This window comes from Cololabis saira, unplaced genomic scaffold, assembly GCF_033807715.1.
Source record: "Cololabis saira isolate AMF1-May2022 unplaced genomic scaffold, fColSai1.1 scf025, whole genome shotgun sequence".
In the NCBI taxonomy this organism is placed as follows: Eukaryota; Metazoa; Chordata; class Actinopteri; order Beloniformes; family Belonidae; genus Cololabis; species Cololabis saira.
Window position 1 is genome coordinate 434,462 of NW_026906189.1, and position 24,539 is coordinate 459,000.

Below are 24,539 nucleotides of genomic sequence, written 5' to 3' on the forward strand. Positions count from 1 at the left end.
ACCCCACTAGCTCCACCACCATACCCCAGCAGCATCACCACCAGACCCCAGGAGCTTCCACCACCAGACCCCAGGAGCTTCCACCACCAGACCTCAGGAGCTTCCACCACCAGACCCCAGGAGCTTCCACCAGACCCCAGCAGCATCACCACCAGACCCCACTAGCTCCACCACCAGACCCCAGCAGCATTACCACCAGACCCCATCCACCACCAGACCCTACTAGCTCCACCACCAGACCCCAGCAGCATTACCACCAGACCCCATCCACCACAAGACCCCACTAGCTCCACCACCAGACCCCAGCAGCATCACCACCAGACCCCATCCACCACCAGACCCTACTAGCTCCACCACCAGACCCCAGGAGCTTCCAACACCAGACCCCACTAGCTCCACCACCGGACCCCAGCAGCATCAGCACCAGACCCCAGGAGCTTCCACCACCAGACCCCAGGAGCTTCCACCACCAGACCCCAGGAGCTTCCACCACCAGACCCCAGGAGCTTCCACCACCAGACCTCAGGAGCTTCCACCACCAGACCCCAGGAGCTTCCACCACCAGACCCCAGCAGCATCAGCACCAGACCCCAGCAGCATCACCACCAGAACCCAGGAGCTTCCACCACCACACCCCAGGAGCTTCCATCACCAGACCCCAGGAGCTTCCACCACCAGACCCCTCTAGCTGCACCACCAGACCCCAGCAGCATCACCACCACACCTCAGGAGCTTCCACCACCAAACCCTAACAACAACTCAACAACCTCAAAAACCCGGCTCACCTGGAGCCACCCAAAGACCCGGCTCACCGTCCGAACCCGGGGACCCGCTTTTAAGCCCCCCACCGACCGGCCACTGGAGTGAAAGAGCCAGCCCTTGGGCCTGGAGGACCAGGGCCCTGGTACCATAAACACCCAGACGCTCCTAGCACCATGGACAGCACTCTGTCAGATGCTCAAGCGCATATTGTTTTTTACTCATGTTCTGGTTTCAGGACCACAATAAAAACACAATAAAAGCTGAACAGGGTTCCATGGTGTAATGGTTAGCACTCTGGACTTTGACCCCAGGAGCTTCCACCACCAGACACCACTAGCTCCACCACCAGACGACAGCAGCATCACCACCACACCTCAGGAGCTTCCACCACCAGACACCACTAGCTCCACCACCAGACCCCAGCAGCATCACCACCAGACCCCAGCAGCATCACCACCAGACCCCAGGAGCTTCCACCACCAGACCCCAGGAATTTCCATCACCAGACCCAAGGAGCTTCCATCACCTGACCCCAGGAGCTTCCATCACCAGACCCCAGGAGCTTCCACCACCAGACCCCACTAGCTGCACCACCAGACCCCAGCAGCATCACCACCAGAACCCAGGAGCTTCCACCACCACACCCCAGGAGCTTCCATCACCAGACCCCAGGAGCTTCCACCACCAGACCCCTCTAGCTGCACCACCAGACCCCAGCAGCATCACCACCACACCTCAGGAGCTTCCACCACCAAACCCTAACAACAACTCAACAACCTCAAAAACCCGGCTCACCTGGAGCCACCCAAAGACCCGGCTCACCATCCGAACCCGGGGCGCTTTTAAGCCCCCCACCGACCGGCTACTGGAGTGAAAGAGCCAGCCCTTGGGCCTGGAGGACCAGGGCCCTGGTACCATAAACACCCAGACGCTCCTAGCACCATGGACAGCACTCTGTCAGATGCTCAAGCGCATATTGTTTTTTACTCATGTTCTGGTTTCAGGACCACAATAAAAACACAATAAAAGCTGAACAGGGTTCCATGGTGTAATGGTTAGCACTCTGGACTTTGACCCCAGGAGCTTCCACCACCAGACACCACTAGCTCCACCACCAGACGACAGCGGCATCACCACCACACCTCAGGAGCTTCCACCACCAGACACCACTAGCTCCACCACCAGACCCCAGCAGCATCACCACCAGACCCCAGCAGCATCACCACCAGACCCCAGGAGCTTCCACCACCAGACCCCAGGAATTTCCATCACCAGACCCAAGGAGCTTCCATCACCTGACCCCAGGAGCTTCCATCACCAGACCCCAGGAGCTTCCACCACCAGACCCCACTAGCTGCACCACCAGACCCCAGCAGCATCACCACCCCACCTCAGGAGCTTCCACCACCAGACCCCAAAAACAACTCAACAACCTCAACTACCCGGCTCACCTGGAGCCACCCAGAGACCCGGCTCACCGTCCGAACCAGGGGACCCGCTTTTAAGTCCCCTACCCCCCTCCCCCCCACTGTGTGGTGGAGTCACATCCTGGTTATACAGCAGAGTGGCGCAGGGGAAGCGTGCTGGGCCCATAACCCAGAGGTCGATGGATCGAAACCATCCTCTGCTACTTAAGAGATCCTCTCATACATGAGATGTGAGAGATTAACTGAAATCTATCCAGAGCTTTTTGGAAACAAGAAAGTGGATGTATGATCTATGAACATACTGCACTGACTGTTGATAAAATGCATTTAATCAAAATGAGGATGAAAATATGTCTCAACCTAATAAAGTAAAACCAACCATTTTAAAATAAAGTAAAACCAACCATTTTAAAATAAAGACTCTAAATTGTCTATTTCTGAAGATTCACACACACACACACACACACATACACACAGCTGACAGGTTGTTGTGGCTGAGTGGTTAAGGCGATGGACTAGAAATCCATTGGGGATTCCCCGCGCAGGTTCGAATCCTGCCAACAACGAGTAATGTTTGAATGTGCAAGACGACTGCCTAATTTGCAGTTATTAATCATATCCAGTACTGTCTTTCAAAAGTAATCAGTTGGCTTCCCTTGTGGTACATTTTGTATTTTCTACCCAGCATGGTAATACCGATGGATGATTTTTAATTTTACCGCACCAGGACAACTTATATGAAATCACACATTTATTTCTAACATGAATGATTTGAAGATAGGATTTTTTTTTCGTTACGCCCGCCATTTTCAAAGCATGCAAGTTTTCGTAGTGTAGTGGTTATCACGTTCGCCTAACACGCGAAAGGTCCCCTGTTCGAAACTGGGCGGAAACATGTATTACTGCAATAATATTATTTGGACTTGGAAAACCCCTCTAATCCTCTTCTTGGTGCTCGGCACAGGAAGGTCGACCATCTCTTTCTCGCATTGGGTCTTATGCAGAAATGAATTTCGTTGCAGTTCCACAACTGATTAAAAGCCAGTCATTCCTCATTTACCTAATCTTTCAAATGTCCAACTTTACAGGAAAAAAAGAAACATATTACAGAGATTTTTTACAGGATCTTTTCGTCATGCCCGCCTTTTTCAAAACATGTAAGTCACTAGCTCCACCACCAAACCCCAGCAGCATTAACACCAGACCCCACTAGCTCCACCACCAGACCCCAGGAGCTTCCAACACCAGACCCCACTAGCTCCACCACCATACCCCAGCAGCATCACCACCAGACCCCAGGAGCTTCCACCACCAGACCCCAGGAGCTTCCACCACCAGACCCCAGGAGCTTCCACCACCAGACCTCAGGAGCTTCCACCACCAGACCCCAGGAGCTTCCACCAGACCCCAGCAGCATCACCACCAGACCCCACTAGCTCCACCACCAGACCCCAGCAGCATTACCACCAGACCCCATCCACCACCAGACCCTACTAGCTCCACCACCAGACCCCAGCAGCATTACCACCAGACCCCATCCACCACAAGACCCCACTAGCTCCACCACCAGACCCCAGCAGCATCACCACCAGACCCCATCCACCACCAGACCCTACTAGCTGCACCACCAGACCCCAGGAGCTTCCAACACCAGACCCCACTAGCTCCACCACCGGACCCCAGCAGCATCAGCACCAGACCCCAGGAGCTTCCACCACCAGACCCCAGGAGCTTCCACCACCAGACCCCAGGAGCTTCCACCACCAGACCTCAGGAGCTTCCACCACCAGACCCCAGGAGCTTCCACCACCAGACCCCAGCAGCATCAGCACCAGACCCCAGCAGCATCACCACCAGAACCCAGGAGCTTCCACCACCACACCCCAGGAGCTTCCATCACCAGACCCCAGGAGCTTCCACCACCAGACCCCTCTAGCTGCACCACCAGACCCCAGCAGCATCACCACCACACCTCAGGAGCTTCCACCACCAAACCCTAACAACAACTCAACAACCTCAAAAACCCGGCTCACCTGGAGCCACCCAAAGACCCGGCTCACCGTCCGAACCCGGGGACCCGCTTTTAAGCCCCCCACCGACCGGCCACTGGAGTGAAAGAGCCAGCCCTTGGGCCTGGAGGACCAGGGCCCTGGTACCATAAACACCCAGACGCTCCTAGCACCATGGACAGCACTCTGTCAGATGCTCAAGCGCATATTGTTTTTTACTCATGTTCTGGTTTCAGGACCACAATAAAAACACAATAAAAGCTGAACAGGGTTCCATGGTGTAATGGTTAGCACTCTGGACTTTGACCCCAGGAGCTTCCACCACCAGACACCACTAGCTCCACCACCAGACGACAGCAGCATCACCACCACACCTCAGGAGCTTCCACCACCAGACACCACTAGCTCCACCACCAGACCCCAGCAGCATCACCACCAGACCCCAGCAGCATCACCACCAGACCCCAGGAGCTTCCACCACCAGACCCCAGGAATTTCCATCACCAGACCCAAGGAGCTTCCATCACCTGACCCCAGGAGCTTCCATCACCAGACCCCAGGAGCTTCCACCACCAGACCCCACTAGCTGCACCACCAGACCCCAGCAGCATCACCACCACACCTCAGGAGCTTCCACCACCAGACCCTGACAACAACTCAACAACCTCAACAACCCGGCTCACCTGGAGCCACCCAGAGACCCGGCTCACCGTCCGAACCAGGGGACCCTGTTACAACCAAAAACGTAATAACAGCCAATAACGTAATAACTGCCAATAACGTAATAATTTTGGCCATTTCAAATGTAATAAAGCCAATAGTGTAATAATGTGCCAATAATGTAATAAAACTTTTGAGCCAATAACGTAATAACTTTTTGCCGATAATGTAATAAGGCATTACATTATTGGCTGGTTATTACATTATTGGCCTGGTATTAAAAAAAAACTTTCAAAATGTAATAACTGGTGCCGATAATGTAATAACACATAAATATGACAGCAGCTCTTGGAAATAAAGGTTTTTTTTGCAGTTTTTGGGCAGTTAGTGGATGACATATAGTCGTCATATTTATTCATATATCATTATTTATTATTTATTCACTCATTTCCAGCATCCTCAATGTCATTGTCAACCAAAGGGTTAGCCATAGACTGTTTATCAGAATTAGCTTCAGTTTGAAACAGAAAGCCAGGTTCATCCGATATAGAGGGGGGGTCGGGATTGTTACAACCATTAGTGTAATAATGTGCCAATAATGTAATAAAACTTTTTTTTTATTACATTATTGGCACATTATTACACTATTGGCTTTATTACATTTGAAATGGCCAAAATTATTACATTATTGGCAGTTATTACTTTATTGGCTGTTATTACGTTTTTGGTTGTAACAGACCCGCTTTTAAGTCCCCTCCCCCCCCTCCCCCCCACTGTGTGGCGGAGTCACATCCTGGTTATACAGCAGAGTGGCGCAGCGGAAGCGTGCTGGGCCCATAACCCAGAGGTCGATGGATCGAAACCATCCTCTGCTAATTAAGAGATCCTCTCATACATGAGATGTGAGAGATTAACTGAAATCTATCCAGAGCTTTTTGGAAACAAGAAAGTGGATGTATGATCTATGAACATACTGCACTGACTGTTGATGAAAATGCATTTAATCAAAATGAGGATGAAAATATGTCTCAACCTAATAAAGTAAAACCAACCATTTTAAAATGAAGTAAAACCAACCATTTTAAAATAAAGACTCTAAATTGTCTATTTCTGAAGATTCACACACACACACACACACACACACACACACACACACACACACACACATACACACAGCTGACAGGTTGTTGTGGCCGAGTGGTTAAGGCGATGGACTAGAAATCCATTGGGGATTCCCCGCGCAGGTTCGAATCCTGCCAACAATGAGTAATGTTTGAATGTGCAAGACGACTGCCTAATTTGCAGTTATTAATCATATCCAGTACTGTCTTTCAAAAGTAATCAGTTGGCTTCCCTTGTGGTACATTTTGTATTTTCTACCCATCATGGTAATACCGATGGATGATTTTTAATTTTACCGCACCAGGACAACTTATATGAAATCACACATTTATTTCTAACATGAATGATTTGAAGATAGGATTTTTTTTTCGTTACGCCCGCCATTTTCAAAGCATGCAAGTTTCCGTAGTGTAGTGGTTATCACGTTCGCCTAACACGCGAAAGGTCCCCTGTTCGAAACTGGGCGGAAACATGTATTACTGCAATAATATTATTTGGACTTGGAAAACCCCTCTAATCCTCTTCTTGGTGCTCGGCACAGGAAGGTCGACCATCTCTTTCTCGCATTGGGTCTTATGCAGAAATGAATTTCGTTGCAGTTCCACAACTGATTAAAAGCCAGTCATTCCTCATTTACCTAATCTTTCAAATGTCCAACTTTACAGGGAAAAAAGAAACATATTACAGAGATTTTTTACAGGATCTTTTCGTCATGCCCGCCTTTTTCAAAACATGTAAGTCACTAGCTCCACCACCAAACCCCAGCAGCATTAACACCAGACCCCACTAGCTCCACCACCAGACCCCAGGAGCTTCCAACACCAGACCCCACTAGCTCCACCACCATACCCCAGCAGCATCACCACCAGACCCCAGGAGCTTCCACCACCAGACCCCAGGAGCTTCCACCACCAGACCTCAGGAGCTTCCACCACCAGACCCCAGGAGCTTCCACCAGACCCCAGCAGCATCACCACCAGACCCCACTAGCTCCACCACCAGACCCCAGCAGCATTACCACCAGACCCCATCCACCACCAGACCCTACTAGCTCCACCACCAGACCCCAGCAGCATTACCACCAGACCCCATCCACCACAAGACCCCACTAGCTCCACCACCAGACCCCAGCAGCATCACCACCAGACCCCATCCACCACCAGACCCTACTAGCTCCACCACCAGACCCCAGGAGCTTCCAACACCAGACCCCACTAGCTCCACCACCGGACCCCAGCAGCATCAGAACCAGACCCCAGGAGCTTCCACCACCAGACCCCAGGAGCTTCCACCACCAGACCCCAGGAGCTTCCACCACCAGACCCCAGGAGCTTCCACCACCAGACCTCAGGAGCTTCCACCACCAGACCCCAGGAGCTTCCACCACCAGACCCCAGCAGCATCAGCACCAGACCCCAGCAGCATCACCACCAGAACCCAGGAGCTTCCACCACCACACCCCAGGAGTTTCCATCACCAGACCCCAGGAGCTTCCACCACCAGACCCCTCTAGTTGCACCACCAGACCCCAGCAGCATCACCACCACACCTCAGGAGCTTCCACCACCAAACCCTAACAACAACTCAACAACCTCAAAAACCCGGCTCACTTGGAGCCACCCAAAGACCCGGCTCACCGTCCGAACCCGGGGACCCGCTTTTAAGCCCCCCACCGACCGGCCACTGGAGTGAAAGAGCCAGCCCTTGGGCCTGGAGGACCAGGGCCCTGGTACCATAAACACCCAGACGCTCCTAGCATCATGGACAGCACTCTGTCAGATGCTCAAGCGCATATTGTTTTTTACTCATGTTCTGGTTTCAGGACCACAATAAAAACCCAATAAAAGCTGAACAGGGTTCCATGGTGTAATGGTTAGCACTCTGGACTTTGACCCCAGGAGCTTCCACCACCAGACACCACTAGCTCCACCACCAGACGACAGCAGCATCACCACCACACCTCAGGAGCTTCCACCACCAGACACCACTAGCTCCACCACCAGACCCCAGCAGCATCACCACCAGACCCCAGCAGCATCACCACCAGACCCCAGGAGCTTCCACCACAAGACCCCAGGAATTTCCATCACCAGACCCAAGGTGCTTCCATCACTTGACCCCAGGAGCTTCCATCACTTGACCCCAGGAGCTTCCATCACCAGACCCCAGGAGCTTCCACCACCAGACCCCACTAGCTGCACCACCAGACCCCAGCAGCATCACCACCACACCTCAGGAGCTTCCACCACCAGACCCCAACAACAACTCAACGACCTCAACAACCCGGCTCACCTGGAGCCACCCAGAGACCCGGCTCACCGTCCGAACCAGGGGACCCGCTTTTAAGTCCCCTCCCCCCCTCCCCCCCACTGTGTGGCGGAGTCACATCCTGGTTATACAGCAGAGTGGCGCAGCGGAAGCGTGCTGGGCCCATAACCCAGAGGTCGATGGATCGAAACCATCCTCTGCTACTTAAGAGATCCTCTCATACATGAGATGTGAGAGATTAACTGAAATCTATCCAGAGCTTTTTGGAAACAAGAAAGTGGATGTATGATCTATGAACTATGAACATACTGGCTGTTGATGCTGACTGTTGATGAAAATGCTGTTGATGAAAATGCATTTAATCAAAATGAGGATGAAAATATGTCTCAACCTAATAAAGTAAAACCAACCATTTTAAAATAAAGTAAAACCAACCATTTTAAAATAAAGACTCTAAATTGTCTATTTCTGAAGATTCACACACACACACACACACATACACACAGCTGACAGGTTGTTGTGGCCGAGTGGTTAAGGCGATGGACTAGAAATCCATTGGGGATTCCCCGCGCAGGTTCGAATCCTGCCAACAACGAGTAATGTTTGAATGTGCAAGACGACTGCCTAATTTGCAGTTATTAATCATATCCAGTACTGTCTTTCAAAAGTAATCAGTTGGCTTCCCTTGTGGTACATTTTGTATTTTCTACCCAGCATGGTAATACCGATGGATGATTTTTAATTTTACCGCACCAGGACAACTTATATGAAATCACACATTTATTTCTAACATGAATGATTTGAAGATAGGATTTTTTTTTCGTTACGCCCGCCTTTTTCAAAGCATGCAAGTTTCCGTAGTGTAGTGGTTATCACGTTCGCCTAACACGCGAAAGGTCCCCTGTTCGAAACTGGGCGGAAACATGTATTACTGCAATAATATTATTTGGACTTGGAAAACCCCTCTAATCCTCTTCTTGGTGCTCGGCACAGGAAGGTCGACCATCTCTTTCTCGCATTGGGTCTTATGCAGAAATGAATTTCGTTGCAGTTCCACAACTGATTAAAAGCCAGTCATTCCTCATTTACCTAATCTTTCAAATGTCCAACGTTACAGGAAAAAAAGAAACATATTACAGAGATTTTTTACAGGATCTTTTCGTCATGCCCGCCTTTTTCAAAACATGTAAGTCACTAGCTCCACCACCAAACCCCAGCAGCATTAACACCAGACCCCACTAGCTCCACCACCAGACCCCAGGAGCTTCCAACACCAGACCCCACTAGCTCCACCACCATACCCCAGCAGCATCACCACCAGACCCCAGGAGCTTCCACCACCAGACCCCAGGAGCTTCCACCACCAGACCTCAGGAGCTTCCAACAGACCCCAGCAGCATCACCACCAGACCCCACTAGCTCCACCACCAGACCCCAGCAGCATTACCACCAGACCCCACTAGCTCCACCACCATACCCCAGCAGCATCACCACCAGACCCCAGGAGCTTCCACCACCAGACCCCAGGAGCTTCCACCACCAGACCTCAGGAGCTTCCACCACCAGACCCCAGGAGCTTCCACCAGACCCCAGCAGCATCACCACCAGACCCCACTAGCTCCACCACCAGACCCCAGCAGCATTACCACCAGACCCCATCCACCACCAGACCCTACTAGCTCCACCACCAGACCCCAGCAGCATTACCACCAGACCCCATCCACCACAAGACCCCACTAGCTCCACCACCAGACCCCAGCAGCATCACCACCAGACCCCATCCACCACCAGACCCTACTAGCTCCACCACCAGACCCCAGGAGCTTCCAACACCAGACCCCACTAGCTCCACCACCGGACCCCAGCAGCATCAGCACCAGACCCCAGGAGCTTCCACCACCAGACCCCAGGAGCTTCCACCACCAGACCCCAGGAGCTTCCACCACCAGACCTCAGGAGCTTCCACCACCAGACCCCAGGAGCTTCCACCACCAGACCCCAGCAGCATCAGCACCAGACCCCAGCAGCATCACCACCAGAACCCAGGAGCTTCCACCACCACACCCCAGGAGCTTCCATCACCAGACCCCAGGAGCTTCCACCACCAGACCCCTCTAGCTGCACCACCAGACCCCAGCAGCATCACCACCACACCTCAGGAGCTTCCACCACCAAACCCTAACAACAACTCAACAACCTCAAAAACCCGGCTCACCTGGAGCCACCCAAAGACCCGGCTCACCGTCCGAACCCGGGGACCCGCTTTTAAGCCCCCCACCGACCGGCCACTGGAGTGAAAGAGCCAGCCCTTGGGCCTGGAGGACCAGGGCCCTGGTACCATAAACACCCAGACGCTCCTAGCACCATGGACAGCACTCTGTCAGATGCTCAAGCGCATATTGTTTTTTACTCATGTTCTGGTTTCAGGACCACAATAAAAACACAATAAAAGCTGAACAGGGTTCCATGGTGTAATGGTTAGCACTCTGGACTTTGACCCCAGGAGCTTCCACCACCAGACACCACTAGCTCCACCACCAGACGACAGCAGCATCACCACCACACCTCAGGAGCTTCCACCACCAGACACCACTAGCTCCACCACCAGACCCCAGCAGCATCACCACCAGACCCCAGCAGCATCACCACCAGACCCCAGGAGCTTCCACCACCAGACCCCAGGAATTTCCATCACCAGACCCAAGGAGCTTCCATCACCTGACCCCAGGAGCTTCCATCACCAGACCCCAGGAGCTTCCACCACCAGACCCCACTAGCTGCACCACCAGACCCCAGCAGCATCACCACCACACCTCAGGAGCTTCCACCACCAGACCCTGACAACAACTCAACAACCTCAACAACCCGGCTCACCTGGAGCCACCCAGAGACCCGGCTCACCGTCCGAACCAGGGAACCCGCTTTTAAGTCCCCCCCCCCCCCTCCCCCCCACTGTGTGGCGGAGTCACATCCTGGTTATACAGCAGAGTGGCGCAGCGGAAGCGTGCTGGGCCCATAACCCAGAGGTCGATGGATCGAAACCATCCTCTGCTAATTAAGAGATCCTCTCATACATGAGATGTGAGAGATTAACTGAAATCTATCCAGAGCTTTTTGGAAACAAGAAAGTGGATGTATGATCTATGAACATACTGCACTGACTGTTGATGAAAATGCATTTAATCAAAATGAGGATGAAAATATGTCTCAACCTAATAAAGTAAAACCAACCATTTTAAAATGAAGTAAAACCAACCATTTTAAAATAAAGACTCTAAATTGTCTATTTCTGAAGATTCACACACACACACACACACACACACACACACACACACACACACACACACACACACACACACACACACACACACACACACACACACACACACACACACACACACACACACACACACACACACATACACACAGCTGACAGGTTGTTGTGGCCGAGTGGTTAAGGCGATGGACTAGAAATCCATTGGGGATTCCCCGCGCAGGTTCGAATCCTGCCAACAATGAGTAATGTTTGAATGTGCAAGACGACTGCCTAATTTGCAGTTATTAATCATATCCAGTACTGTCTTTCAAAAGTAATCAGTTGGCTTCCCTTGTGGTACATTTTGTATTTTCTACCCATCATGGTAATACCGATGGATGATTTTTAATTTTACCGCACCAGGACAACTTATATGAAATCACACATTTATTTCTAACATGAATGATTTGAAGATAGGATTTTTTTTTCGTTACGCCCGCCATTTTCAAAGCATGCAAGTTTCCGTAGTGTAGTGGTTATCACGTTCGCCTAACACGCGAAAGGTCCCCTGTTCGAAACTGGGCGGAAACATGTATTACTGCAATAATATTATTTGGACTTGGAAAACCCCTCTAATCCTCTTCTTGGTGCTCGGCACAGGAAGGTCGACCATCTCTTTCTCGCATTGGGTCTTATGCAGAAATGAATTTCGTTGCAGTTCCACAACTGATTAAAAGCCAGTCATTCCTCATTTACCTAATCTTTCAAATGTCCAACTTTACAGGAAAAAAAGAAACATATTACAGAGATTTTTTACAGGATCTTTTCGTCATGCCCGCCTTTTTCAAAACATGTAAGTCACTAGCTCCACCACCAAACCCCAGCAGCATTAACACCAGACCCCACTAGCTCCACCACCAGACCCCAGGAGCTTCCAACACCAGACCCCACTAGCTCCACCACCATACCCCAGCAGCATCACCACCAGACCCCAGGAGCTTCCACCACCAGACCCCAGGAGCTTCCACCACCAGACCTCAGGAGCTTCCACCACCAGACCCCAGGAGCTTCCACCAGACCCCAGCAGCATCACCACCAGACCCCACTAGCTCCACCACCAGACCCCAGCAGCATTACCACCAGACCCCATCCACCACCAGACCCTACTAGCTCCACCACCAGACCCCAGCAGCATTACCACCAGACCCCATCCACCACAAGACCCCACTAGCTCCACCACCAGACCCCAGCAGCATCACCACCAGACCCCATCCACCACCAGACCCTACTAGCTCCACCACCAGACCCCAGGAGCTTCCAACACCAGACCCCACTAGCTCCACCACCGGACCCCAGCAGCATCAGAACCAGACCCCAGGAGCTTCCACCACCAGACCCCAGGAGCTTCCACCACCAGACCCCAGGAGCTTCCACCACCAGACCCCAGGAGCTTCCACCACCAGACCTCAGGAGCTTCCACCACCAGACCCCAGGAGCTTCCACCACCAGACCCCAGCAGCATCAGCACCAGACCCCAGCAGCATCACCACCAGAACCCAGGAGCTTCCACCACCACACCCCAGGAGTTTCCATCACCAGACCCCAGGAGCTTCCACCACCAGACCCCTCTAGCTGCACCACCAGACCCCAGCAGCATCACCACCACACCTCAGGAGCTTCCACCACCAAACCCTAACAACAACTCAACAACCTCAAAAACCCGGCTCACCTGGAGCCACCCAAAGACCCGGCTCACCGTCCGAACCCGGGGACCCGCTTTTAAGCCCCCCACCGACCGGCCACTGGAGTGAAAGAGCCAGCCCTTGGGCCTGGAGGACCAGGGCCCTGGTACCATAAACACCCAGACGCTCCTAGCATCATGGACAGCACTCTGTCAGATGCTCAAGCGCATATTGTTTTTTACTCATGTTCTGGTTTCAGGACCACAATAAAAACACAATAAAAGCTGAACAGGGTTCCATGGTGTAATGGTTAGCACTCTGGACTTTGACCCCAGGAGCTTCCACCACCAGACACCACTAGCTCCACCACCAGACGACAGCAGCATCACCACCACACCTCAGGAGCTTCCACCACCAGACACCACTAGCTCCACCACCAGACCCCAGCCGCATCACCACCAGACCCCAGCAGCATCACCACCAGACCCCAGGAGCTTCCACCACAAGACCCCAGGAATTTCCATCACCAGACCCAAGGTGCTTCCATCACTTGACCCCAGGAGCTTCCATCACCAGACCCCAGGAGCTTCCACCACCAGACCCCACTAGCTGCACCACCAGACCCCAGCAGCATCACCACCACACCTCAGGAGCTTCCACCACCAGACCCCAACAACAACTCAACGACCTCAACAACCCGGCTCACCTGGAGCCACCCAGAGACCCGGCTCACCGTCCGAACCAGGGGACCCGCTTTTAAGTCCCCTACCCCCCTCCCCCCCCACTGTGTGGCGGAGTCACATCCTGGTTATACAGCAGAGTGGCGCAGCGGAAGCGTGCTGGGCCCATAACCCAGAGGTCGATGGATCGAAACCATCCTCTGCTACTTAAGAGATCCTCTCATACATGAGATGTGAGAGATTAACTGAAATCTATCCAGAGCTTTTTGGAAACAAGAAAGTGGATGTATGAACTATGAACATACTGGCTGTTGATGCTGACTGTTGATGAAAATGCATTTAATCAAAATGAGGATGAAAATATGTCTCAACCTAATAAAGTAAAACCAACCATTTTAAAATAAAGTAAAACCAACCATTTTAAAATAAAGACTCTAAATTGTCTATTTCTGAAGATACACACACACACACACACACACACACACACACACACACATACACACAGCTGACAGGTTGTTGTGGCCGAGTGGTTAAGGCGATGGACTAGAAATCCATTGGGGATTCCCCGCGCAGGTTCGAATCCTGCCAACAACGAGTAATGTTTGAATGTGCAAGACGACTGCCTAATTTGCAGTTATTAATCATATCCAGTACTGTCTTTCAAAAGTAATCAGTTGGCTTCCCTTGTGGTACATTTTGTATTTTCTACCCAGCATGGTAATACCGATGGATGATTTTTAATTTTACCGCACCAGGACAACTTATATTAAATCACACATTTATTTCTAACATGAATGATTTGAAGATAGGATTGTTTTTTCGTTACGCCCGCCATTTTCAAAGCATGCAAGTTTCTGTAGTGTAGTGGTTATCACGTTCGCCTAACACGCGAAAGGCCCCCTGTTCGAAACTGGGCAGAAACATGTATTACTGCAATAATATTATTTGGACTTGGAAAACCCCTCTAATCCTCTTCTTGGTGCTCGGCACAGGAAGGTCGACCATCTCTTTCTCGCATTGGGTCTTATGCAGAAATGAATTTCGTTGCAGTTCCACAACTGATTAAAAGCCAGTCATTCCCCATTTACCTAATCTTTCAAATGTCCAACTTTACAGGAAAAAAAGAAGCATATTACAGAGATTTTTTACAGGATCTTTTCGTCATGCCCGCCTTTTTCAAAACATGTAAGTCACTAGCTCCACCACCAAACCCCAGCAGCATTAACACCAGACCCCACTAGCTCCACCACCAGACCCCAGGAGCTTCCAACACCAGACCACACTAGCTCCACCACCATACCCCAGCAGCATCACCACCAGACCCCAGGAGCTTCCACCACCAGACCCCAGGAGCTTCCACCACCAGACCCCAGGAGCTTCCACCACCAGACCCCAGGAGCTTCCACCAGACCCCAGCAGCATCACCACCAGACCCCACTAGCTCCACCACCAGACCCCAGCAGCATTACCACCAGACCCCATCCACCACCAGACCCTACTAGCTCCACCACCAGACCCCAGCAGCATTACCACCAGACCCCATCCACCACAAGACCCCACTAGCTCCACCACCAGACCAGAGCAGCATCACCACCAGACCCCATCCACCACCAGACCCTACTAGCTCCACCACCAGACCCCAGGAGCTTCCAACACCAGACCCCACTAGCTCCACCACCAGACCCCAGCAGCATCAGCACCAGACCCCAGGAGCTTCCACCACCAGACCCCAGGAGCTTCCACCACCAGACCCCAGGAGCTTCCACCACCAGACCCCAGGAGCTTCCACCACCAGACCTCAGGAGCTTCCACCACCAGACCCCAGGAGCTTCCACCACCAGACCCCAGCAGCATCAGCACCAGACCCCAGCAGCATCACCACCAGAACCCAGGAGCTTCCACCACCACACCCCAGGAGCTTCCATCACCAGACCCCAGGAGCTTCCACCACCAGACCCCTCTAGCTGCACCACCAGACCCCAGCAGCATCACCACCACACCTCAGGAGCTTCCACCACCAAACCCTAACAACAACTCAACAACCTCAAAAACCCGGCTCACCTGGAGCCACCCAAAGACCCGGCTCACCGTCCGAACCCGGGGACCCGCTTTTAAGCCCCCCACCGACCGGCCACTGGAGTGAAAGAGCCAGCCCTTGGGCCTGGAGGACCAGGGCCCTGGTACCATAAACACCCAGACGCTCCTAGCACCATGGACAGCACTCTGTCAGATGCTCAAGCGCATATTGTTTTTTACTCATGTTCTGGTTTCAGGACCACAATAAAAACACAATAAAAGCTGAACAGGGTTCCATGGTGTAATGGTTAGCACTCTGGACTTTGACCCCAGGAGCTTCCACCACCAGACACCACTAGCTCCACCACCAGACGACAGCAGCATCACCACCACACCTCAGGAGCTTCCACCACCAGACACCACTAGCTCCACCACCAGACCCCAGCAGCATCACCACCAGACCCCAGCAGCATCACCACCAGACCCCAGGAGCTTCCACCACCAGACCCCAGGAATTTCCATCACCAGACCCAAGGAGCTTCCATCACCTGACCCCAGGAGCTTCCATCACCAGACCCCAGGAGCTTCCACCACCAGACCCCACTAGCTGCACCACTAGACCCCAGCAGCATCACCACCACACCTCAGGAGCTTCCACCACCAGACCCCAACAACAACTCAACAACCTCAACAACCCGGCTCACCTGGAGCCACCCAGAGACCCGGCTCACCGTCCGAACCAGGGGACCCGCTTTTAAGTCCCCTACCCCCCTCCCCCCCACTGTGTGGCGGAGTCACATCCTGCTTATACAGCAGAGTGGCGCAGCGGAAGCGTGCTGGGCCCATAACCCAGAGGTCGATGGATTGAAACCATCCTCTGCTACTTAAGAGATCCTCTCATACATGAGATGTGAGAGATTAACTGAAATCTATCCAGAGCTTTTTGGAAACAAGAAAGTGGATGTATGATCTATGAACATACTGCACTGACTGTTGATGAAAATGCATTTAATCAAAATGAGGATGAAAATATGTCTCAACCTAATAAAGTAAAACCAACCATTTTAAAATAAAGTAAAACCAACCATTTTAAAATAAAGACTCTAAATTGTCTATTTCTGAAGATTCACACACACACACACACACACACACACACACACACACACACACACACACACACACACACACACACACACACACACACACACACACACACACACACACACACACACACACACACACACACACACGGCTGACAGGTTGTTGTGGCCGAGTGGTTAAGGCGATGGACTAGAAATCCATTGGGGATTCCCCGCGCAGGTTCGAATCCTGCCAACAACGAGTAATGTTTGAATGTGCAAGACGACTGCCTAATTTGCAGTTATTAATCATATCCAGTACTGTCTTTCAAAAGTAATCAGTTGGCTTCCCTTGTGGTACATTTTGTATTTTCTACCCAGCATGGTAATACCGATGGATGATTTTTAATTTTACCGCACCAGGACAACTTATATTAAATCACACATTTATTTCTAACATGAATGATTTGAAGATAGGATTGTTTTTTCGTTACGCCCGCCATTTTCAAAGCATGCAAGTTTCCGTAGTGTAGTGGTTATCACGTTCGCCTAACACGCGAAAGGCCCCCTGTTCGAAACTGGGCAGAAACATGTATTACTGCAATAATATTATTTGGACTTGGAAAACCCCTCTAATCCTCTTCTTGGTGCTCGGCACAGGAAGGTCGACCATCTCTTTCTCGCATTGGGTCTTATGCAGAAATGAATTTCGTTGCAGTTCCACAACTGATTAAAAGCCAGTCATTCCCCATTTACCTAATCTTTCAAATGTCCAACTTTACAGGAAAAAAAGAAGCATATTACAGAGATTTTTTACAGGATCTTTTCGTCATGCCCGCCTTTTTCAAAACATGTAAGTCACTAGCTCCACCACCAAACCCCAGCAGCATTAACACCAGACCCCACTAGCTCCACCACCAGACCCCAGGAGCTTCCAACACCAGACCACACTAGCTCCACCACCATACCCCAGCAGCATCACCACCAGACCCCAGGAGCTTCCACCACCAGACCCCAGGAGCTTCCACCACCAGACCCCAGGAGCTTCCACCACCAGACCCCAGGAGCTTCCACCAGACCCCAGCAGCATCACCACCAGACCCCACTAGCTCCACCACCAGACCCCAGCAGCATTACCACCAGACCCCATCCACCACCAGACCCTACTAGCTCCACCACCAGACCCCAGCAGCATTACCACCAGACCCCATCCACCACAAGACCCCACTAGCTCCACCACCAGACCACAGCAGCATCACCACCAGACCCCATCCACCACCAGACCCTACTAGCTCCACCACCAGACCCCAGGAGCTTCCAACACCAGACCCCACTAGCTCCACCACCAGACCCCAGCAGCATCAGCACCAGACCCCAGGAGCTTCCACCACCAGACCCCAGGAGCTTCCACCACCAGACCCCAGGAGCTTCCACCACCAGACCCCAGGAGCTTCCACCACCAGACCTCAGGAGCTTCCACCACCAGACCCCAGGAGCTTCCACCACCAGACCCCAGCAGCATCAGCACCAGACCCCAGCAGCATCACCACCAGAACCCAGGAGCTTCCACCACCACACCCCAGGAGCTTCCATCACCAGACCCCAGGAGCTTCCACCACCAGACCCCTCTAGCTGCACCACCAGACCCCAGCAGCATCACCACCACACCTCAGGAGCTTCCACCACCAAACCCTAACAACAACTCAACAACCTCAAAAACCCGGCTCACCTGGAGCCACCCAAAGACCCGGCTCACCGTCCGAACCCGGGGACCCGCTTTTAAGCCCCCCACCGACCGGCCACTGGAGTGAAAGAGCCAGCCCTTGGGCCTGGAGGACCAGGGCCCTGGTACCATAAACACCCAGACGCTCCTAGCACCATGGACAGCTCTGTCAGATGCTCAAGCGCATATTGTTTTTTACTCATGTTCTGGTTTCAGGACCACAATAAAAACACAATAAAAGCTGAACAGGGTTCCATGGTGTAATGGTTAGCACTCTGGACTTTGACCCCAGGAGCTTCCACCACCAGACACCACTAGCTCCACCACCAGACGACAGCAGCATCACCACCACACCTCAGGAGCTTCCACCACCAGACACCACTAGCTCCACCACCAGACCCCAGCAGCATCACCACCAGACCCCAGCAGCATCACCACCAGACCCCAGGAGCTTCCACCACCAGACCCCAGGAATTTCCATCACCAGACCCAAGGAGCTTCCATCACCTGACCCCAGGAGCTTCCATCACCAGACCCCAGGAGCTTCCACCACCAGACCCCACTAGCTGCACCACTAGACCCCAGCAGCATCACCACCACACCTCAGGAGCTTCCACCACCAGACCCCAACAACAACTCAACAACCTCAACAACCCGGCTCACCTGGAGCCACCCAGAGACCCGGCTCACCGTCCGAACCAGGGGACCCGCTTTTAAGTCCCTAACCCCCCTCCCCCCCACTGTGTGGCGGAGTCACATCCTGGTTATACAGCAGAGTGGCGCAGCGGAAGTGTGCTGGGCCCATAACCCAGAGGTCGATGGATCGAAACCATCCTCTGCTACTTAAGAGATCCTCTCATACATGAGATGTGAGAGATTAACTGAAATCTATCCAGAGCTTTTTGGAAACAAGAAAGTGGATGTATGATCTATGAACATACTGCACTGACTGTTGATGAAAATGCATTTAATCAAAATGAGGATGAAAATATGTCTCAACCTAATAAAGTAAAACCAACCATTTTAAAATAAAGTAAAACCAACCATTTTAAAATAAAGACTCTAAATTGTCTATTTCTGAAGATTCACACACACACACACACACACACACACACACACACACACACACACACACACACACACACACACATACACACAGCTGACAGGTTATTGTGGCCGAGTGGTTAAGGCGATGGACTAGAAATCCATTGGGGATTCCCCGCGCAGGTTCGAATCCTGCCAACAACGAGTAATGTTTGAATGTGCAAGACGACTGCCTAATTTGCAGTTATTAATCATATCCAGTACTGTCTTTCAAAAGTAATCAGTTGGCTTCCCTTGTGGTACATTTTGTATTTTCTACCCAGCATGGTAATACCGATGGATGATTTTTAATTTTACCGCACCAGGACAACTTATATGAAATCACACATTTATTTCTAACATGAATGATTTGAAGATAGGATTTTTTTTTCGTTACGCCCGCCATTTTCAAAGCATGCAAGTTTCCGTAGTGTAGTGGTTATCACGTTCGCCTAACACGCGAAAGGTCCCCTGTTCGAAACTGGGCGGAAACATGTATTACTGCAATAATATTATTTGGACTTGGAAAACCCCTCTAATCCTCTTCTTGGTGCTCGGCACAGGAAGGTCGACCATCTCTTTCTCGCATTGGGTCTTATGCAGAAATGAATTTCGTTGCAGTTCCACAACTGATTAAAAGCCAGTCATTCCCCATTTACCTAATCTTTCAAATGTCCAACTTTACAGGAAAAAAAGAAACATATTACAGAGATTTTTTACAGGATCTTTTCGTCATGCCCGCCTTTTTCAAAACATGTAAGTCACTAGCTCCACCACCAAACCCCAGCAGCATTAACACCAGACCCCACTAGCTCCACCACCAGACCCCAGGAGCTTCCAACACCAGACCCCACTAGCTCCACCACCATACCCCAGCAGCATCACCACCAGACCCCAGGAGCTTCCACCACCAGACCCAAGGAGCTTCCACCACCAGACCCCAGGAGCTTCCACCACCAGACCCCAGGAGCTTCCACCAGACCCCAGCAGCATCACCACCAGACCCCACTAGCTCCACCACCAGACCCCAGCAGCATTACCACCAGACCCCATCCACCACCAGACCCTACTAGCTCCACCACCAGACCCCAGCAGCATTACCACCAGACCCCATCCACCACAAGACCCCACTAGCTCCACCACCAGACCCCAGCAGCATCACCACCAGACCCCATCCACCACCAGACCCTACTAGCTCCACCACCAGACCCCAGGAGCTTCCAACACCAGACCCCACTAGCTCCACCACCAGACCCCAGCAGCATCAGCACCAGACCCCAGGAGCTTCCACCACCAGACCCCAGGAGCTTCCACCACCAGACCCCAGGAGCTTCCACCACCAGACCCCAGGAGCTTCCACCACCAGACCTCAGGAGCTTCCACCACCAGACCCCAGGAGCTTCCACCACCAGACCCCAGCAGCATCAGCACCAGACCCCAGCAGCATCACCACCAGAACCCAGGAGCTTCCACCACCACACCCCAGGAGCTTCCATCACCAGACCCCAGGAGCTTCCACCACCAGACCCCTCTAGCTGCACCACCAGACCCCAGGAGCATCACCACCACACCTCAGGAGCTTCCACCACCAAACCCTAACAACAACTCAACAACCTCAAAAACCCGGCTCACCTGGAGCCACCCAAAGACCCGGCTCACCGTCCGAACCCGGGGACCCGCTTTTAAGCCCCCCACCGACCGGCCACTGGAGTGAAAGAGCCAGCCCTTGGGCCTGGAGGACCAGGGCCCTGGTACCATAAACACCCAGACGCTCCTAGCACCATGGACAGCACTCTGTCAGATGCTCAAGCGCATATTGTTTTTTACTCATGTTCTGGTTTCAGGACCACAATAAAAACACAATAAAAGCTGAACAGGGTTCCATGGTGTAATGGTTAGCACTCTGGACTTTGACCCCAGGAGCTTCCACCACCAGACACCACTAGCTCCACCACCAGACGACAGCAGCATCACCACCACACCTCAGGAGCTTCCACCACCAGACACCACTAGCTCCACCACCAGACCCCAGCAGCATCACCACCAGACCCCAGCAGCATCACCACCAGACCCCAGGAGCTTCCACCACCAGACCCCAGGAATTTCCATCACCAGACCCAAGGAGCTTCCATCACCTGACCCCAGGAGCTTCCATCACCAGACCCCAGGAGCTTCCACCACCAGACCCCAGTAGCTGCACCACCAGACCCCAGCAGCATCACCACCACACCTCAGGAGCTTCCACCACCAGACCCTGACAACAACTCAACAACCTCAACAACCCGGCTCACCTGGAGCCACCCAGAGACCCGGCTCACCGTCCGAACCAGGGGACCCGCTTTTAAGTCCCCTCCCCCCCTCCCCCCCACTGTGTGGCGGAGTCACATCCTGGTTATACAGCAGAGTGGCGCAGCGGAAGCATGCTGGGCCCATAACCCAGAGGTCGATGGATCGAAACCATCCTCTGCTACTTAAGAGATCCTCTCATACATGAGATGTGAGAGATTAACTGAAATCTATCCAGAGCTTTTTGGAAACAAGAAAGTGGATGTATGATCTATGAACATACTGCACTGACTGTTGATGAAAATGCATTTAATCAAAATGAGGATGAAAATATGTCTCAACCTAATAAAGTAAAACCAACCATTTTAAAATGAAGTAAAACCAACCATTTTAAAATAAAGACTCTAAATTGTCTATTTCTGAAGATTCACACACACACACACACACACACACACACACACACACACACACACACACACACACACACACACACACACACACACACACACACACACACACACACACACACACACACACACACACACACACAGCTGACAGGTTGTTGTGGCCGTACCTTTCAGTTTCTGGACTGCCTCCGAGGTCCTAACACATCCTAACAGGTCCGAACAAGATCAAAGAGTTTCCACTGAGGTCCGAACAGATCCGAACGAGGTCCGAACAGATCCGAACGAGCTCCGAACCAATCCGAACGACGTGCCTGGTCACGTGATGTAGAGGGGGCGTGGCTATCGCTTTAGAATGTCGGCCATGTTTTTCTCCGCATCACCAGGCAACACCAAAAACGGAAAAAGGTTTGAAAACTTGATTAATGCTCATAAAGGCACCGGCACGTAGAAGCCGAATTTCAAAGCGTGTGACAAAACGATGAACAAAGTATTTTTCCGTACCGCAAGCCCGTTATTTAACTTGTATTTTCAACTTTCTCGTTAAATAGCCGATTTGCTAATGGAGTTTCTGCCTGTGTGTGACGGTGGGTTATGATGCCGATGTGACTGAATCAGAACAACAATAGTAACGTATTCCTTTATTTACTGAATAAACTATGCCAATTTCTCGGGAAAAGCCTTAAGATGTGAAAAGATATTGCCAAATTGAATTGCCCATCAGTGGAATAGTAATTTATCTGCTATCTGTGGCGTTTTCTCTCCTCTGGTAATGGAGCCTGGTTATACAGTTAGAGCAGAGCAGACAGATGTGTACTGATGTGTAGATCTGTCCACATGTATTAAGCATGCTTAATTGGGCCAAGTTAAATTTTTCGTCAGTGGAATAGTATTTTTACATCTGTCTGTGTGATAATATATATAGCACCTTTCAAACCATACAGTTACAAAGTGCTTCACAACAATAATAAAACAGTAATGCAAAACATAACTACATATATCCATACATCCATACGTAGTTTCCTCTGCTCTGTCTGTACAGCCTATAGCTTGATATTATCCTGTTTTATATATATATATATATATATATATATATATATGTATGTATGTATGTATGTATGTATGTATGTATGTATGTATGTATGTATGTATGTATGTATGTATGTATGTATGTATGTGTATATATATATATATATATATATATATATATATATATATATATATATTTTTTTTTTTTTTTTTTTTTCCACAGAACAAACATTCCACAGAACAAATGAAGCATATGGATGTTTCTTTCACTGTTTAGGTACACCCAGAAGGCAAAGAAAAAGGGCTGTGCGTCAGGAGGACCATGGAGAGCACCCAGGAAGTCCAGTGGTTCTGCTCCTGGACAGCAGGAAGTCCAGTGGTTCTGCTGCTGGACAGCAGGAAGTCCAGTGGTTCTGCTGGACAGCAGGAAGTCCAGTGGTTCTGCTGCTGGACAGCAGGAAGTCCAGTGGTTCTGCTGCTGGACAGCAGGAAGTCCAGCGGTTCTGCTGCTGGACAGCAGGAAGTCCAGTGGTTCTGCTGCTGGACAGCAGGAAGTCCAGCGGTTCTGCTGCTGGACAGGAGGAAGTCCAGTGGTTCTGCTCCTGGACAGCAGGAAGCAGAGAGGTCTCTCCCTGCAGTGAACGTTTCCGGCTGCTTCTGTGCAGCGTTCACACGAATTGATGTTCCTGTCTTTGTGTCTCTGTTTGTCTGTGTGTCTCTGTATCGTTTAATAAATAGTTTAACAAAGTTTAATATAAAGTTTAATAAATATTTTGAGCGAAGAACAGCCTTCATGTTTTTATTTAATTTCCTCTTGAAAAACAGGATTCATCTATTGAATGTGATTGTCAAAACTACTGCCAGAATCACTTGCATAATCATCTTAAGTTTTATTCACAAAACCTAGCACTCTTTCTCACAGGTTTTGGTGTGTTATCTGTTCAAAGCTGTGGTAGTTGGGATGTTGCCACAAGACACATGGAAATAAAAGTGATGATAAAACCTTGCAATAGGGGCAGAAGTGTGTGTAAACAATGTTGAGAAGATAAGAAT

The 24,539-nt window shown here is 51.2% G+C and overlaps 13 non-coding genes across 13 annotated transcripts; all 13 read left to right on the forward strand.

The window, feature by feature from the left end:
- The first annotated feature begins 2,673 nt into the window (after window positions 1-2,673).
- On the forward strand, window positions 2,674-2,755 carry trnas-aga (transfer RNA serine (anticodon AGA)). Its single transcript has one exon. It is a non-coding gene; the product is annotated as a tRNA-Ser (tRNA).
- Window positions 2,756-3,011: 256 nt separating this feature from the next.
- On the forward strand, window positions 3,012-3,084 carry trnav-aac (transfer RNA valine (anticodon AAC)). The gene has a single exon. It is a non-coding gene; the product is annotated as a tRNA-Val (tRNA).
- A 2,957-nt stretch (window positions 3,085-6,041) lies between these two features.
- trnas-aga (transfer RNA serine (anticodon AGA)) lies at window positions 6,042-6,123 on the forward strand. Its single transcript has one exon. It is a non-coding gene; the product is annotated as a tRNA-Ser (tRNA).
- A 256-nt stretch (window positions 6,124-6,379) lies between these two features.
- On the forward strand, window positions 6,380-6,452 carry trnav-aac (transfer RNA valine (anticodon AAC)). Its single transcript has one exon. It is a non-coding gene; the product is annotated as a tRNA-Val (tRNA).
- A 2,309-nt stretch (window positions 6,453-8,761) lies between these two features.
- trnas-aga (transfer RNA serine (anticodon AGA)) lies at window positions 8,762-8,843 on the forward strand. The gene has a single exon. It is a non-coding gene; the product is annotated as a tRNA-Ser (tRNA).
- Window positions 8,844-9,099: 256 nt separating this feature from the next.
- Window positions 9,100-9,172, forward strand: trnav-aac (transfer RNA valine (anticodon AAC)). Its single transcript has one exon. It is a non-coding gene; the product is annotated as a tRNA-Val (tRNA).
- A 2,512-nt stretch (window positions 9,173-11,684) lies between these two features.
- Window positions 11,685-11,766, forward strand: trnas-aga (transfer RNA serine (anticodon AGA)). The gene has a single exon. It is a non-coding gene; the product is annotated as a tRNA-Ser (tRNA).
- A 256-nt stretch (window positions 11,767-12,022) lies between these two features.
- On the forward strand, window positions 12,023-12,095 carry trnav-aac (transfer RNA valine (anticodon AAC)). Its single transcript has one exon. It is a non-coding gene; the product is annotated as a tRNA-Val (tRNA).
- A 2,283-nt stretch (window positions 12,096-14,378) lies between these two features.
- trnas-aga (transfer RNA serine (anticodon AGA)) lies at window positions 14,379-14,460 on the forward strand. Its single transcript has one exon. It is a non-coding gene; the product is annotated as a tRNA-Ser (tRNA).
- A 256-nt stretch (window positions 14,461-14,716) lies between these two features.
- On the forward strand, window positions 14,717-14,789 carry trnav-aac (transfer RNA valine (anticodon AAC)). The gene has a single exon. It is a non-coding gene; the product is annotated as a tRNA-Val (tRNA).
- Window positions 14,790-17,141: 2,352 nt separating this feature from the next.
- On the forward strand, window positions 17,142-17,223 carry trnas-aga (transfer RNA serine (anticodon AGA)). The gene has a single exon. It is a non-coding gene; the product is annotated as a tRNA-Ser (tRNA).
- Window positions 17,224-19,850: 2,627 nt separating this feature from the next.
- Window positions 19,851-19,932, forward strand: trnas-aga (transfer RNA serine (anticodon AGA)). The gene has a single exon. It is a non-coding gene; the product is annotated as a tRNA-Ser (tRNA).
- A 256-nt stretch (window positions 19,933-20,188) lies between these two features.
- trnav-aac (transfer RNA valine (anticodon AAC)) lies at window positions 20,189-20,261 on the forward strand. Its single transcript has one exon. It is a non-coding gene; the product is annotated as a tRNA-Val (tRNA).
- The last annotated feature ends 4,278 nt before the right edge of the window (window positions 20,262-24,539 follow it).